The sequence below is a fragment of the Sinocyclocheilus grahami genome, unplaced genomic scaffold, assembly GCF_001515645.1.
Source record: "Sinocyclocheilus grahami isolate Dianchi unplaced genomic scaffold, SAMN03320097.WGS_v1.1 scaffold150.1, whole genome shotgun sequence".
NCBI classification, from domain to species: Eukaryota; Metazoa; Chordata; class Actinopteri; order Cypriniformes; family Cyprinidae; genus Sinocyclocheilus; species Sinocyclocheilus grahami.
In genome coordinates this window covers 1,868,859-1,887,343 of record NW_015505329.1, presented here as the reverse complement: position 1 = coordinate 1,887,343, position 18,485 = coordinate 1,868,859, and the positions used below count along the sequence as shown (strand labels likewise).

At 34.5% G+C, this 18,485-nt stretch overlaps 1 protein-coding gene across 1 annotated transcript in view; it reads left to right on the top strand.

Annotated features, from left to right (window-relative positions):
• The window catches only part of LOC107592141 (nuclear receptor subfamily 2 group F member 5-like), a 30,878-nt gene extending 17,346 nt beyond the window's left edge, over positions 1-13,532 (top strand). Inside the window, exons 4-6 of the transcript XR_001609948.1 lie at positions 7,305-7,989; positions 8,167-8,231; positions 13,510-13,532. The gene's annotated coding sequence lies outside the window, so the exon portion shown is untranslated. The remainder of the gene's footprint in view (positions 1-7,304; positions 7,990-8,166; positions 8,232-13,509) is intronic.
• The last annotated feature ends 4,953 nt before the right edge of the window (positions 13,533-18,485 follow it).

Here is an 18,485-nt window from a genome sequence, read left to right as displayed (position 1 = left end):
TTTTAGACTTGCCCTCTTGGTGCTTGTTTTCTTAAAAAAAAAAAAAAAAATTAACACTTGCTTTCTAATCTTTTTGTATTCTATCGGTTTTCTTTTCATTTATTATACAATTAACAAAAACTAAAAATAACTCTAACACTAGCTTGCTCTATTCTTTTTCTATTCTATCTGTTTTCTTTTTATTTGTTATATTATTTAGAAAACCCTTGCTACGTGTACTGTGTTAAGCTAACTGAGACTTGTTATAGCACTTGTATATCATTGCTCTTTTGTTGATTTTGATTGCTTCCATTGTCCTCATTTGTAAGTTGCTTTGGATAACAGCATCTGCTAAATGACTAAATGTAAAAGTAAATATATAATACATTTTAAGCAGAGGTGGACAGTAGTGAAGTATTTTTACTTTACTCAAGTAAAGTAAAGTGTTTTTCTTTGGAAAACTTTACTTCACTACATTCCAAAGCATAATGTCATACTTTTTACAGCACTTCATTTCATAAATAAAAGTTGTTTGTTTTACCTTTAATACTTAAGAACATTAAAAATGTAGTACTTTCTTGTACTCAAGTAAATCTTTGAATTACTTTTACTTGAGTAAAAGTAAGAAAGTAATAGATTTCTAATGTAATTAAGTATTAAATTACATTTAATATGAAATGTAGTGCAGTAAAAAGTACAATATTATACTTTGGAATATTGTGAAGTAAAGTTGTCTAAAGAAAAACACTCTGATAAAGTACAGACACCTGAAAAGTACTTTTACAGCAGAGTAAAAATACTGTACTTCCCTCCTGTCCGCCTCTGATTTTAAGACATTTAAATATTTAATTTTGATAGAATATACTTTCAACCTATTTTTTTTTTTATTCTTTTAGAAAATTCACTAATGCATAATGTTTATAGCTTTGTTGGCAGGGTTATAAGTCATGCTTGTGGCCTTGTGGTCTCTAGAACCCTTCCAGCAATAGAGTGGCTAGTATGAAAATTACTTATTCCTTCATTTCAGACCTGTCACTCCAGTTCAACAGTGACCTCTTCACCTCAACAACATGCAATATTACCTAATTGTGAATATAAAATATATCTGCAGCAGCATGTGCCCCGTGGGTAAGTTAAATGTCTGTTTGAATGTAGATGCATATTGGTTTTTATCATCTCATACATATTTCAAACATCTATAAGGATGCTTGTTGTATTTTACATCTTCAGTTCGATAAAAAAAATCAGCTTCAGTTTTACCATTGTTTAGATTCTGACATGTTTTAATAGTCATTGTGGCTTGTGGTTAAAATGACAAATCTAGTGTCATGCCCCATAAATCATTCAGACGTGACAATGATTGTTAAAAACTCTACTATAGCAAACAAATGGGGTGTTGTTGAGTAGTGCTTGAGTCACACACACACGTTTAACCTCTAACTGATGTGACAATCTCAATTTAACGAGGCCTGGATGAACTACAGCGATGCACGTTTCAAATGTTAAGAATGAAGTCGCCCGCAGCAATAGCGCTTAAACTTGAACATTGGCCACAAGGGCAAGCGGTCTGTCTCTGGGAGGGTCAGCCAGCCAGATCAATAGTTGAGACGTCAAACTGAATTGAGGTCAGTCTTTGTGCATATGAGGTCTCTCATTTTTGGCTCTCTGTCAGGAAGCCAGCTGCTAAAGCGGAGCTCCTGCCCTGCGGCGGTTTGAGGGAACACACAAAGCCGTACTGGAGAAGTTTTGGACCATTGCTTATAGGGGGTCTGAAATCAAAACCCCATTTATTTAGGTGTTTTTCATTTGAAAATGAAATCCATTTTGTTTTCCAATCCAAAAATCACAATCTCATAAAACGAATGACTGTGACTAAAAGAAATTCCTCCAGCACAGTCACCGGGACCAAAATGTCCATACATTTTAACAAAGTCGTCCACCCTTCCTGTAGCTGTTATAAATCCTTAAAGAGGTCCTGACGAGGATATGTGGCAATGGCATCAATATTGATGTGGGACAAAGTCCCTCCAAAAATCCAGTTAAGCCACGGGGCATCAATATTGATGGTGTTGCGTTGCCTCTCAACTGCCCCAGGGCAACTCTCAAATAGTGATTACCCTAAGTGCAAGCGTTTCATTATTACACAGCTAAAATAGTGATCTTCATTTTAATGATTTGTAAATCTCCCTCCAAATTTTTAATTTTAGATTCTCAAATGGCGATTCAAGGCTGGTCTCTCCTATTTGTGTAATCTGTGAATGATTCAAAACAAAAATAGCCTATATTCTAATTGTTTACTAGCCTGTGAGAACAGGGGCCCGTTCTTCGTACGTCGCTAACTCAGTTAGCTGGATTTGATTGTTGACGATTTGGCATGATCTTGGATTGTTTGGTTCTTCGAAGCTCATCCCGGAGTTGCTGTCATAGCAACAGGTCCGTAAGCTTAAACCTGCTCGGGTGCAGGCTTATTTCATGTAAACAGGATTAGATCGCATCTTTGTAAGCAGAATTGATACTTAAAATCTGTCCCAGCCACCGCTACTTTATTACAAGAGTACCCTACTAATCCAGGGACAATAATTTAAAATAATAATCATATAAAAATTAATTTAAAGATCATATAATAATGTTGTGTAGTCTTTAATACTACAGACACAGCCAGTTTTACTCACTGAGAGATTTATTCATCATAAAATGATTACTTCATAATTGTATTCGAGTCTTACACACATGCTGTACAGATAATGTAGAGTCGTGCATTAATTTGAGTGGTGACAGATATTATGGTAGTGGCTTGGTGGAGCGCAGGAGATGCAGATAACATGATCTTGACCCTTAAGAAACGTTCATTAATGCTGTCACGTAACAAATCTGTTCAAATATAAAATTAAACGAATTGCTAATTACTACACTGAAATAAAAATGTAAAGCCTGTACAAATATTACAAATCGTGAATATAAATAATTGAGAATCATGTAAAAAATATATAAAATAAAATAAAAACAGTGCACATTTCATTGATCTATTATAACATTTATGTAGTTTTGTTCGCTTGGCTGTTTCCTTATAAAAGTCCAAAAATTTGTCAAGTTTTTCATATCGAGTATCGATATATAGTCCCTTTTAAACCAACCCATGAATGCGCAATTATCTCAGATAACTCAATCCAGCCATACTAATCATCAACAACAGGTGCGTTCGAAGAACCGAATTAGCCAGATCCTGATTAGCGCGATGATATCATCTTGGATGTGACGTTTCATCTCAGATGTAATAAGCAACGTACGAAGAACGGGCCCCTGGACGTCTCTTAAAGGACCCGTTGCAGTGGTTTGACATCATGTTTCTCACAAATGCTCTTGTATGGCTCGAGACGACTAAATGTATAAAGCTTTTATGTTAATTGTATGGTGTTTTTCCACTGTTTGCATTCATGGTATAGGACAGAGCATGCTGCACAATCTGCTAAATTTTGTGTTCCACCAAAGAAAAGTTATACAGGTTTGGGACAACATGAGAGTGAGGAAATGTCTTTTCATTTTTTGGAATGAAATAGATTTTTTGAGCCCTCTAAAATAGATTATACTGAAATAGTCTGCAGTCAGTAATTTATTTATTTACTTATTTTTTATTCAGTAAGGATGCATTAAATATTATGCAGCACACTGTTTCCAACATTGATAATAATCAGAAATATTTATTGAGCAGCAAATCAGCATATTAGAATGATTTCTGAAGGATCATGTGACACTGAAGACTGGAGTAATGATGCTGAAAATTCAGCTTTGCATCACAGGAATAAATTACGTTGTAAAATATATTCAAACAGAAAACAGTTCTTTTAAATTATAATAATATTTCACAACATTTCTATTTTTACTGTATTTTTGATCATTTTCGACGGTTTTTCGAAAGGCACAGTTTCTGCTCCTCATTAGCTCAGCTCAGTTTATTTGTGTTCACGAGGGCTCTGTGAGTCACATACTGAACTGATGCCCAGTGACACACATTGCGTTAAAAGTTCACTGATTCTAGACAATTCTATAAGAGTGGACGAAGCGATTAAAGTGTCCCGGATTCACAGGATTTTTCTTGGCTACATGTTTGCGGGCGAATTTCCCCGGGGGTTTCTTCTTCCTGTTTCATCATGATTTCCATACCCCACATTAATGATATCATACTCTGGTTGTTGCCGACCCCTCTGCTGGAGCACTGATATGATTAAAGTGATGCAGTTTCTAGGTCAGTAAGTTAAATATTTCAGATGGTTTATTTTTAGGCACGTCTGTTTCCACTTTGTGCATGCTCTCCACCCCGTTTTGCTTCCCCTCAGTGTCTCTCTCTCCCCCATCCTTTCTGGCTGTCTTGGCTTTGGGCAGCATTTGACCTAGAAAGTCATCGTCACGTGGCCTTAAGGCCTGTCAATGTTACCCAGAATCGGTGTGTGCCATTACAGCAGAAAGTGCTGTGTTGCGGTTATAAGCATTTTAATCTTGCTACATATATAGTGGGGTCCAAAAATCCATTTGTGCACTAAAATGCTTCTGTTTTCCTTTTTTTAATGTAATACTGTATATAATTACATATCATATTATTAGCATAACACTGTAAATAAAGAAGTTGAACTGAAAAAGTAATGAATTTCATAATTTATTAGCGTTTGACGTGTCCTCTTTTTGCTTTAATAACAGCAGCACTCAAGCTGACATGAACAAAACCTGATGATTCATGTACAAAGAGAATTAACTTTGCCACACATTTGATTATTTTTATTTAGTAACCTCAAACAGTGCATACAACTATATAAATATTACATTTAAAAATATTATTTCAATTATGTATTGACATTAAATCATTTTTAAACAAATACTAATTTACTACTGGCACTAATTTATTTACTTTTTTGAAAGAAATTACTACTTTTATTCAGCAAGGATGCATTAAATTAATAAAACGTGACAGTAAAGACATTTATAATGTAACAAAAGACTTATATTTCAAATAATTTATTACTATTAGTAATACTTATTCAAATAAATAATATAACGAAATACTAGTTTCTTTGTTTTTAATTCATATGAAATCAATTATGGTCTAATTATTATTTGACTTTGGAATTATTATTCCAAACAATTTAGTACTAAATTAGTATTTTCTTTGTATTAAATTTATATCAAACAAATAATTGAAATTATTTAATTTTCAATTATTAAATTATTATAAAATAATTATTAATTTCTTGTTTATTGTGTCTAATATTTTCTTTTTTTAATTTATATTAAATTAATTATGATCAAAATTTTTACCCAATTTTATATTAATTATGCTCTAAAATAATATTATTAAATAGATCATTTCTTTTTTATTTTGTCAAAATGTTTCTTTTTTGAATCTATGAAAAAATATGATCTAAATTATTATTCAGTTTTATATTAAATATATGATTTTAAAAAATATTATCAAATAAATATTAATTTCTTATTTATTTTACACCTAAATGTTTTTCATGTTTTGAAATCGTATTTAAACTTTCTATTTCCCAGTTTAACTTAAGTATTGAATCCCAGATTTTCAGGGTAGTCTGAGACATTTGGACTCTTTGTAAAAGATTTTTACATGCCTCCTGCTGAGTTTTGCATGCACAGACTCTGTATACGCCTGTACATCGCTAACAAACTGTACTGTATATGCCCTTTGCAGAGCTGCACATTGAACTCCACTGCCATGACACCAGCACTGATGGATCTACTACATTAGATCACAGTCATATTCTATCGAGTCGTTCGGTACAGTAAGGACCGGGGAATTGTTGGAGAGATGACATGCCACTGAACTATTAACAGAAAGGGAACTGAGATGAGATACAGCGCTTAGTCCTCGAAGCCTTTAGGCATATGTTCACTGACGATTGATAACATCTGCCACTATATGCTGTGTTTGTATGAGCAGTTGGTATCTGCAAGTTTTGATAAATTAATATGTTTGTTTAACTGATTTTTAAAGAAATAGTTTACCCAGTTTGGGAGATATCAGGCTCGAAGACGGACAAAACACACCACAAAACTCTCTATTTGACCATTTTCACTCAGCTACAACACAGAAACAAATAGCTTTTGGTGTTAAGGACTATTTTGATGTACCAATGCACCTTTAATGAATCTGACGCAAACACAAATAAGATTTGAGAGAATTGGTTGTATAATGACTATTTTTTTATCTGCTCCTCAGCTATCGTATGACTTTAACTCTTGAAAATCCTAATTTGGTGTTCCCAGTCAAAAATTGATTGCTTGTAAATCTCTCATTATGACATATTATCACCAAATTATGGATTCGATCTTTTTATCAACTTGTTTTCTTGCAATGAGCACAGGATTTGTGTTTCTGTATTTTTGGAAGCCTCACTGATCTGAGCTCATGAACCTCAGATTTTAAGTGCAAAAAAAAAACATTATTTGTGGATAATTTTGGCAAAGATCACTCAAAATCTGAGGTGCATAAGCTTAGATCAATGAGGCCTACGATCAATCAGTTCCAAAATAAATACAAACCCTGTGCTAATTGAAAGAAAACAAGTTAATAAAAATATGCAATCCAAAAATTGGTAATAAAATAGCATAAGAAATTTATAAGCACTTTTTGTAGGTCGGTCATTTTTGACTTAGAACACCACAAATGTAACAAGGTGGGGAAAAAATCCCCCCAAAAGTACAAAAATTATACTTTGTGTGTGTGTGTGTGTGTGTGTGTGTTAAGCAAAGTCAGAAAGTTTTATTCCAGTGGTATTTTCAGCAAACAGAAAATCCTCCCCAGGTCAAAATGACCCAAATACAACATGAGGGTTAAAACTATTTTTATACTACATCCTGCACTGTAAAAATGATCTTTCAGTCTTTCTCCTTCAAAAACTTCACACTTTCAATTACTAAAAATGTGAAATTGTTTAGCCATTTTTTTCAGTGCTACTACTTTTATTATCTTTTTTGGAGGTTAATGATAATAGTCATTATGAACTGTCATTAAAGTCCCCTTTCCTCTTCCATGTGAAAAATATTATTATTTGAAATGACATGAATGACATCAAATGACCAAATAACGTAAATTTATGATACTATTATGTGAACTTTTTGTGGGTCAAAGTATAATGATCTTACATGACATCTCAATTGCTCCCTCTTGATAATGCGTATTTAATTTGACTCATTTCATACGATTGTAGCATGCAGTTCCACACCAGAAAGAATCGAGGGGGCCGTCTGCTCATAATAAATTACACATGCACTGAATTCATTAGTCTGTGTACTGTTTTGTCTTGTGCCCTCAGTATTTTTCATCGCAGACACGCAGCGATTCCAAGCCGGTGCCACAGAGGTTCATTGTGTCTCTGCCAGCCCACCACAGAAGCCCCATCCAACTTCTCACCTGCAGCATTCTGCTCTGTGGATCTCACTCAAGGGTAATTGGGAACTCATATTCTGGGACCAGCTCTGCCTTTTATTCCTCTGCTCGGATGCACTGACCCGGATGTGTGAGGTCAAAGTCATGTTAATTGGCGCGGGGTGTTGCAGCTGCATGATTCGCTGTGTTTTTCCACGAGTCTGTGTGTGTGGAAATTGCTCATCGTAGTGAATAAATCTGTTTCCAGAGGACAGAGGAACACTATTAGAAACAAACATGCTGATTGAACACATTTATGAGTATTTATGAACAATTACACTTTGATAGCGCCATCAATTGTGTCTATGTTGTGGAAAAGGTTACTCCGTCGTTCTCTTGGAGTGTAAAGCACAAACCTCCGAGCCGTTCGAGGGCTCCCCCACATGTCCATCTGTCATTAGTCTCTGTGGATCCGCAGTCAGCCGGCTCTGTTCTGGACAGGAATAGTACAGCTGTCCCGCCGGACTCTGGCCTGTCCTGCAGCACCTGTTCTGACTTCAGGGACAGTTGTCTCTGCATTTGTTTTTTTGCCATGGCAAGGTGTCCTTGGCTCTGGGCTGCCCTACTATACAGTAAGAACATAATGATTTCTAAGTTCTCAAAGCTTTTTATGGCCAATGTTATCTGTATATTGTTTTCTCATATGCATGTGCCATGGCTTTTAAAAAAACTATTCAAATATTTACTTTCATCAACACAAAATGGCATAACCCATTATTTCCATAATGTTATGCATTTCTCTTTTACAGGAAATTCTACATCTACAATTCTAAAGAAACTGAATAGCAACACCCTAGTGGTGAGTTTTGCACAGGTAAAAACCACTTGTTTTAATTTAGCACATTTTAGTACAATTTAGTACAAGTCTAGCTGATTTTTACTATTAAAAAACACTATTTATTTCACTACTGTAACTTCACCAGCCATGTTAAAATTTTTATATTTTTTTTAACTGTGCAGTCCACAGTCCTGGAAACCTGAAAATATCAAGGATATTTTTTCTACAGTAGGTATTTCTACTTTACTTTTTTGCTAGTAAAAATTGCTTTCTATAAAAATATATGTATTTTTTAACTATATCCGGGAACTGCACATTACAAGGAAATTTAATATATACCTAAAAGTTTTGAGATCCTGACATGGGCACAAATTTGTCCAAGGAAGCCAAAAAAAAAAAGAAAGTAAAATCATTCATTTTAATTGAATTTTAATGACTACTGTTCAAACGTTTATTTGAATTAATACTTTTATTAAACAAGGATGCATTAATTTGATCAAAAGTGACAGTAAAGACTTTTATAATGTAACAAAAAATTTATATTTCAAATAATTTATTACTATTAGTAATACTTATTAAAATAAATACTAATATAATGAAATACTAGCTTCTTTGTTTTTAATTTATATGAAATAAATGATGGTCTAATAATTATTCGACTTAGATTTACTACTAAATCCAAACAATTTAGTACTAAATTAGTATTTTCTTTGTATTAAATTCAAATATATATAAAAAATCTACACTGAACAAAATTATAAATGCAACCCTTTTGTTTTTGCCCCCATTTGTCATGAGCTGAACTCAAAGATCTAAGACTTTTTCTATGTACACAAAAGGCCTATTTCTCTAAAATATTGTTCACAAATCTGTCTACATCTGTGTTAGTGAGCACTTCTCCTTTGCCGAGATAATCCATCCACCTCACAGGTGTGGCATATCAAGATGCTGATTAGACAGCATGATTACTGCACAGGTGTGCCTTAGGCTGGCCACAATAAAAGGCCACTCTAAAATGTGCAGTTTTATCACACAGCACAATGCCACAGATGTCGCAAGTTTTGAGGGAGCGTGCAATTGGCATGTTGACTGCAGGAATGTCCACCAGAGCTGTTGCCCGTGAATTGAATATTAATTTCTCTACCATAAGCCGTCTCCAAAGGCGTTTCAGAGAATTTGGCAGTACATCCAACCGGCCTCACAACCGCAGACCACGTGTAACCACACCAGCCCAGGACCTTCACATCCAGCATCTTCACCTCCAAGATCGTCTGAGACCAGCCACCCGGACAGCTGCTGCAACAATCGGTTTGCATAACCAAAGAATTTCTGCACAAACTGTCAGAAACCGTCTCATGGAAGCTCATCTGCATGCTCGTCATCCTCAGCGGGGTCTCGACCTGACTGCAGTTTATCGTCGTAACCAACTTGAGTGGGCAAATGCTCACATTCAATGGCGTCTGGCACTTTGGAGAATGCAAATCCCGGTTTTCACTGTACAGGGCAGATGGCAGACATGGCGTCTTGTGGGTGAGCGGTGTTCATAGAAAAAGTCTTAGATCTTTGAGTTCAGCTCATGAAAAATGGGGGCAAAAAACAAAAGGGTTGCATTTATAATTTTGTTCAGTGTATTTCATATAAATGTTGTTCTTTTGAACTTTCTATTCATCAAAGAATCCTGAAAAAAATTATAATTGTTTCCACAACAATATTAAGCAGCACAACTGTTTTCATCATTGATAATGTTAATAAATGTTTCTTGAGTAGCAAATCAGCAAATGAAAATGATTATTGAAGGATCATGTGACACTGGAGACTGGGGTAATGATGCTGAAAATTCAGCTTTTACATCACAGGAATCAAATATATTAAAATAGAAAACAATAATTTTAAATTGTAACAATATTTCATGTTTTTACTGTATTTTGTCAAATGAATGTCGTCTTGGTGAGCATAAGAAACATTTCAAAAACATTCAAATATCTTACTGACCCCACACTTTTGACTGGCAGTGTATTGGACATATTTTTAAAGTCACTATGTTGATATTCAGTAATTCAGTATTTATACGATGAAAATAGGTGCTTTTCTAAATCTTATTTTGAATAAAGCAAAGGATAAATCAGTTGAGTCAGGTTATGTAAGGCCTGTGCTTTCTATGTCTAGCATGCTGCCAGTACTCTTGTAGTCCAGTATGTACAGTACATCTCCTATAGGACTCTGTTCACCCCTGTTTGACACCCTCCGGCTCACATTCGCCCCACTTCACCACACAATGCTGATGTTAATGGGACTCTTACCAGTAATTCAGCTTTCACCTCAGAAAGTGGAGTTTATGCTGCCTAGCGTTTTTGTAGTCCCTCCCTTGTGACATTTGCAACAGAATGCTAAACAGAGACGGGAATGGTATGTTCGACACTAACCCGTCCGTGACCCCTGTGCCGCATTTTGCAATCGCCCCGCTGGGCGTGTCGTGTTAGGATGTTTGCGTATGTTGCTGGTGTGCGAGTACAATATTGCATAGCGATGCAGAGATTTAAATCATGAACTCTCAATGCATCTACCTACATGCATGCACACCGCACAAAAAAAAATGCTATTGATGATTTTCAGCTTTGCCGTTTTGCGTATGGCTGCGGTGAAAGTTTGAGAAAGCAGAAAAAGTGTGTACGGAGGGGTGAATAGTGTGAGATGTGTGTATTAAGTGCTGGTGTGTTGGCATATCCAGCAACTTCGCACAGCCATTGAAGAGGAGTGGACCAACATTCCACAGGCCACAATCAACAACCTGATCAACTCTTTGCGAAGGAGATGTGTTGCACTGTGTGAGGCAAATGGTGGTCACACCAGATACTGACTGGTTTTTGGACCCCCCCGGACCCCCCAATACAGCAAAACTGCACATTTTAGAGTGGCCTTTTATTGTGGCCAGCCTAAGGCACACCTGTGCAATAATCATGCTGTCTAATCAGAATCTTGATATGCCACACCTGTGAGGTGGATGGAATATCTCGGCAAAGGAGAAGTGCTCACTAACACAGATGTAGACAGATTTGTGAACAATATTTGAGAGAAACAGGCCTTTTGTGTTCATAGAAAAAGTCTTAGATCTTTGAGTTCAGCTCATGAAAAATGGGGGCAAAAAACAAAAGGGTTGCATTTATAATTTTGTTCAGTGTATTTCATATAAATGTTGTTCTTTTGAACTTTCTATTCATCAAAGAATCCTGAAAAAAATTATAATTGTTTCCACAACAATATTAAGCAGCACAACTGTTTTCATCATTGATAATGTTAATAAATGTTTCTTGAGTAGCAAATCAGCAAATGAAAATGATTATTGAAGGATCATGTGACACTGGAGACTGGGGTAATGATGCTGAAAATTCAGCTTTTACATCACAGAAATCAAATATATTAAAATAGAAAACAATAATTTTAAATTGTAACAATATTTCATGTGTTTACTGTATTTTGTCAAATGAATGTCGTCTTGGTGAGCATAAGAAACATTTCAAAAACATTCAAATATCTTACTGACTGATCACACTTTTGACTGGCAGTGTATTGGACATATTTTTAAAGTCACTATGTTGATATTCAGTAATTCAGTATTTATACGATGAAAATAGGTGCTTTTCTAAATCTTATTTTGAATAAAGCAAAGGATAAATCAGTTGAGTCAGGTTATGTAAGGCCTGTGCTTTCTATGTCTAGCATGCTGCCAGTACTCTTGTAGTCCAGTATGTACAGTACATCTCCTATAGGACTCTGTTCACCCGTTTGACACCCTCCGGCTCACATTCGCCCCACTTCACCACACAATGCTGATGTTAATGGGACTCTTACCAGTAATTCAGCTTTCACCTCAGAAAGTGGAGTTTATGCTGCCTAGCGTTTTTGTAGTCCCTCCCTTGTGACATTTGCAACAGAATGCCAAACAGAGACGGGAATGACCCCTCTGCCGCATTTTGCAATCGCCCCGCTGGGCGTGTCGTGTTAGGATGTTTGCGTATGTTGCTGGTGTGCGAGTACAATATTGCATAGCGATGCAGAGATTTAAATCATGAACTCTCAATGCATCTACCTACATGCATGCACACCGCACAAAAAAAAATGCTATTGATGATTTTCAGCTTTGCCGTTTTGCGTATGGCTGCGGTGAAAGTTTGAGAAAGCAGAAAAAGTGTGTACGGAGGGGTGAATAGTGTGAGATGTGTGTATTAAGTGCTGGTGTGTTGGCCGCCCCTGTTTACAGCTCCCAGGGAGATCTGTGACCGATGCTCCTCAAGTTGAAGGTTCATCCTCAGTTCAGAGGAAGGTTCACTCAGCGGTCAACGGGCTATTCTGCTACCAGGGCACTCTCGCTCTTTCTCACTCTGTCTCTCCCTCCCTCTCTGGCCATTTTCTCCCTATTTTCTGGCTGTAAGCAATCAGGCAACACTAACTACTGTATATATTAAACACTTAGACTGGGTTGCTTTTACTTTCATTGTTAAAATACCAGTAACACGGCTTGCTTCAGGTGCTTCTTTCTTCTTGAGTTGAATGTTTGCCTTCACTGAGGTATGTTTTGGGCTGTTTAATGCATAATTTAAGTGGTCCTTGCAGGCAGACAGACCTTTTGAACATACTGGTCTGGCATTGCTGTGCAATTTTACAGTCCTTTTGTCTCTCATCAAAATGCAATGACCTATTTCAAGGCTTAATTTACAAACAATGAACTGATATGTTTAAGCACGTCAGATGCAGCCCCTTTCTTTCATATGATGAAAAGGGTTAATGAAACTCTTGATGCAATGAATAACAAAATAGAAAATCACATTAGTCTTCATTTCAATTCTGGAACTGAAATTGGGCTACACAAACGTGAGTAGTGCATTAAGAAAAATGTGTTATTTGAAAAGTAAAATAAATTGAATAATAATAATAATAATAATACATTTTCAATCAAATACATTTATAAATTGTATTTATTTTATAATATTATACAAAATAAATATAATTATATAATAAATAAATACATTTATTTTTAATAAAACAATCAAATTAGTTTATAATATAAAATTATTATAAAATTGTATAGTTTATATTTGTATATTTATAAAAGAAATGTTTGCATTTAATCAAAATTATAGTTGTAGTTGTGTTATAGTTGTATTTACCATGCCCTCTGGTCAATATGTAAATTCTATAAAATATATAATAAAAAGTATTATTATTTATTATTATAAAAAATATAAAAACAATAAATAAAAACATTTATCCATACAGTGATCCCAATGTTTCTCTAAATGTCTTATTTTTTGTTCAGCAGAAGGAAGAAAGTCATACGGGTTTGGAACAACATGAGGGTAAGTGCATTTTGACATTTTCATGAACTCTGCCTTTAGTGAATACAATGAAGTACCATATAATTCTATCCTATCATAAAATCATGTGAGTTTTGTGTGCAGAGGCTGTTCCATCTTGATGGATTTGTTACTATCTAAAATCATGCCACGTGGATAAACAAATATATAATCTATAGAAAGTCTATAGAAACTGTATCATTTGCTGTGAGTTGGTGGTGATATAATATTAACGGAGCCATTACTGCTGACACAGGCTGAAGGTTCTGTCTCAAACAAGTGCGACCCAGCAACCAGAAGCATATCAGGATCACAGTCTTACTGTGATCACTGTGGCCTTTAGCACAGCACTTAACCTCTGCCGCTGGAGGAGGAGAGTCTCTGCTGTTCACTGCAGATCGCTCTGAATGCAAACTATCTGCCAAATGACAACTGACAAGTAAATATAAAGGTGGATCAACAAAGGACAGAAATGTGTATTGAATTTGTTAAGAAGGGCTGTTTCATCGCTTGTTTGGACAGCTCAGCTTCCCATGTTGCGCATATATAAATGTACAAACAGGTTGCATGACTATGAGAGAGGTTGTTTTAATACAGTAGGTAATTGACATTTCTCAAAATAATTACATATGCATGAATGGATAAATAAAAATAAATAAATAAATAAATTGTGTGTATTTATTAAAAAAGAATATATATAAATAATATATATAAAAAATAATTAATCATAACTGTAGTTATGCATTTAATCTTGGTCTCTGGTCAATATTTAAATTCTATAAAACATTTTTTTTTCACGTGAACATGATATATTAGGCTTCCCATATTTCCATATTGCTTATCAATTTAAAAACAGGTTACATGACTGTAAGGAAAGTTATTTAAATACAGTAGATAATTGACATTTCTTTTAAAAAATCTGTAATTACATATGAATGAATGAATGTGTGAATGAATGAATGAATGGTGTATTTATTATTATTATTATTATTATTGCATGCAATCATAATTATAGTTTGCATTCAGTCATGCCCTCTGGTCAATATATTAATTCTATAAAACATGTATATTTGTGTGAATGAATGGTGTATTTATTATTATTATTATTATTATTGCATGCAATCATAATTATAGTTTGCATTCAGTCATGCCCTCTGGTCAATATATTAATTCTATAAAATATTTATATTTGTGTGAGTGAATGAATGAATGAATGAATGAATGAATGAATGGTGTATTTATTATTATTATTATTATTATTATTATTATTATTATTATTATTATTACTATTATTGCATGCAATCATAATTATAGTTTGCATTATAGTTTGCATTCAGTCATGCCCTCTGGTCAATATATTAATTCTATAAAACATATATATATATATATATATATATATATATATGTGTGTGTGAAGTTAAAAATAGTTCAGCTTTGAACACACAAGGTGTATTAAACCATGGAAAAACATTGTGTTATTACCCAGCATTACAAGAAAAAAATCCTAAATAAAGAGGAAAAGTGGCTCCAAATTTTATGGATAGAAATCTCATTAGTGCTTTTTCTGTTTTCGCTCATGCAAAAAAGATCCAATCGCTGCCAGAAAGCCAAAATTGGTTGACAGTGTAAATGTGATCTTTGTGTACTGTGGCAGTGTATGAACGTTAATACTTCAAGTTGACTGTAATGCATCAAAGATGTCTTATTTGAATAGCAGGCTGCACTGCTGGCTCTCCGCCTGACCGTCTTTGTGTATTGCTGAGTTTCATTTCGCACGAGAGATCGAAGCTCTTCTTTATGGCTTGAGTGCGACCTTTGTCAACCCCTGTGAATTAGCTAGAAGCATATCAGCTGCGCCGGGCTTTTTCTCAACCGTCCTATTAGCTGAGTAAAGCAAAGCGGGGGTCACCTTTAAGTAACCTTATCTTGTAATTGGGTTCAAGGTTAAGTGACCTGGGAGCAGAGAGGTCCAGGGTTAAGGTTGGGGTGACGGGGAGGGAGGCAGCATTTAATCACATATGGGGGAAGAAATCAAGGAGCAGGATTCAACTGTCTGGGTCAGACCCGATCTGACCGCGGGGGTGAAGGGAAGTTGTCAAGCAGCCCATATTCAAGCCAAGGTCCTCGAAGCTTTTAACCTTAGCGCAAATCAATACGGGCAGCGACGGGCTAATATTTATCTTACAGATGGGAGTATTAAACGAGGGCTTTGCCAGGCAGACCGGTAGCATCCCAAAGCTCCTCTAATTGAAATGTATGCGGGAAAACGGGCGATGAATGAAAAACAGCTCTGACAGCTTCTCGCTCCAGCGACTGCCCCACATTAGCTGCCCGTGAGGAGATGAATGACCAGCAGCGCAGGTTCAGCCAGAACGACCCATAGACCCGTCCACTGCCAAGGGCAAGGAAATTGGCCAGATTAAAGAAATGAGTCATAAACATCTGCCTTATAAGCTCCATCTAGAAATAGAGATTTTCATCTGCCCGCTGAGGTCTTACAAGGAGCATCTCAAAACTCTTGGATAAGCTATACAGTACTACTATAAAGATAAAAATATTTTTTCATATTGTGATGTCGAATATGTTATAAGTTGCATATTTTTTCCCTGAACTTTAGCTTTAAAATTACTGTTATAGATATCACATTTTAAATTAGGATTTCTATAATAATTTTGCTGGCAGTAACCATTAAGCAATTGTAAATAAAGCTGTGATCTTAATGTGATTTAAGTATTCTTTTTTTAAAATAGGATCTCTGGTTTAAACCTCATTAGCAAAAGTTTTTCAAACGTTTCAATGAAAATTTTCAGCAGCTTTTATACATCAAACTTATAACAACTTTCACAAGTGCCATTTTAAATTTTACAAAACATATAGGTAATTTAATACTCCTTTTTATGGTTATGTTGTATTGGTAATAGTAGATGATTAATCAGTCTACTATTACCAATACAATTAACATTAACAAAAACATATTATTAATATATAATATAATTTAATATAATTTTGGAATAAATGTTTGAATATTTTTGTGAATTTTAAGTTAATTTTATTATACTGTCTCTGGTTTTTTTGATGTCGTGTGTATTACCATTAAATTATAAAATGCATATAATCGCATTATATACTTACCAATAAATAATATACCTACAAATAAATATGAACTCCTAGTGGCCAGGATTATTATAGTTAACTAAAACTAAAACCATGAAAACATTTTCATTTTTGAAATGTTGACTGAAATAAATATAAATAAATTAGTACTACTTTAAATAAAAAACAATAACATATTAATAAAAACTATTATAGTATCAGTGGTGCTAAAATAACAATGACAAACATTCCATGAAAACCATGTCTTATTTATTTATTTTATTTTTTTAATATTTTAGTTTTTGTATTAAACCAAATTATTACTGATGTTAAACAATGTACATGTGTTTGTTAAAGCTAATGTCAAGGGTTGTTATGCATGGTACTACTGATTTGGCTCTGATGAAAGATATGCTTACTTTATAAATGTATAAGTGGATAGCGCTCATATGTTGCAAAGCATGCAAAACTGAATGCCAGCTAAGAGCTTTAAGAAAACACTTATTGATTTTATTGAAATTCACACTATTCTAAAGACACATTCCCTATGCGACAGCAGTCCTAAGTTAATGCACATCTGCAATGCATGTTTACAATGAAGCAAAGTTATTGACTGTTGTGTTTAACACACGTTTAATTGTAAACTCAATTACAGGCCCTATAATCCCATAAACTGTTTAATAATTCAGAGATGCTGTTATGTTTGTGCAAATGCAATACTTTGAATTATTCTGTCCTCTGACAATTTGCTTAAAACACCCTCTCCCTTCTTTTTCCCCTTCAATTTATTGGCTGCCATCTCTGACCCGAAGAGTGACCCCTATCTTAAACACATTTCAATGCAGCCAACAAAATTAATCTGACAGATAAATCACAGTCTTACAAATAGCGAGGAAGGCAAGGTCAAAGTCACCGAGGGAATATAAAATTCAGCTAGAATCAGAGTAGCATTATAACATCTACTCCATCTGAAAATATCTGAGGTTAAAAAATGAAGGTGCAGATATTCTGGTAGTACCGGTTTGCTGTCTGCTGTCCCTGCTCTGTTAATAGGCCGGGTCATTTTAAACAGCTAGTACAGCTAGCAGCTGATTTGATTTGTATGACAAGTCAAGCAATCGAGCATATTTTCAATGACCTTTGAACGCCAAGCTTTCCAGTTGGCTGCGTGGGGATGCCACCTTCACTTGACCCCTCACCCTACACAGTCATTTCATGCTCATGTGAGAAAACAGGGCCCACACAGCATGTCTGAAAGAGCCTGTGTTTATCTGTAAACCAGCTTCTGTTCTTTAATACTTTTAGCATACACTGTAATAAAGGATTTTTCAATTTTTCAGGTTTATATAAAACAAAGATCATTGGGGTACATTTTACAAGAAAATACTTGTCATTTCTTTGTAATTATGTGTGAAATTTACAAGCAATTTCTGAGTGAAAATGGTTTCATAGTAAATCCTAGGCAAATTAGTTTTTTTGGCAGTGAATGACTGAACTTTAATAATAACTGCTTCAGCAAGTGTTATTTTAGCATTAAGTTTTTATTAATATTTTGAATAATCTTTTATATTTATATTTTCTACTTTCATTTTAGTTGAGGTTTTATTTAATGTTTTTTATATATGTCTATTTAGTTTTTATCATTTGTTTTATTTTATTATTAGTTTAGCTTTTATTACTTATTTTATTTCAGTTTTAGTTTTAGTTGTTTTAGTACATCAAGTTACTAAATTAAAAGGAGAAATGTTGCCTTGGCAACTAGCTGAAATAGAAAGTTTTTAATATTTTATTTTATTTCAGTTAACATTTATTTTGTTTCAAGTAATGAAAATGTTTTTTAATAGTT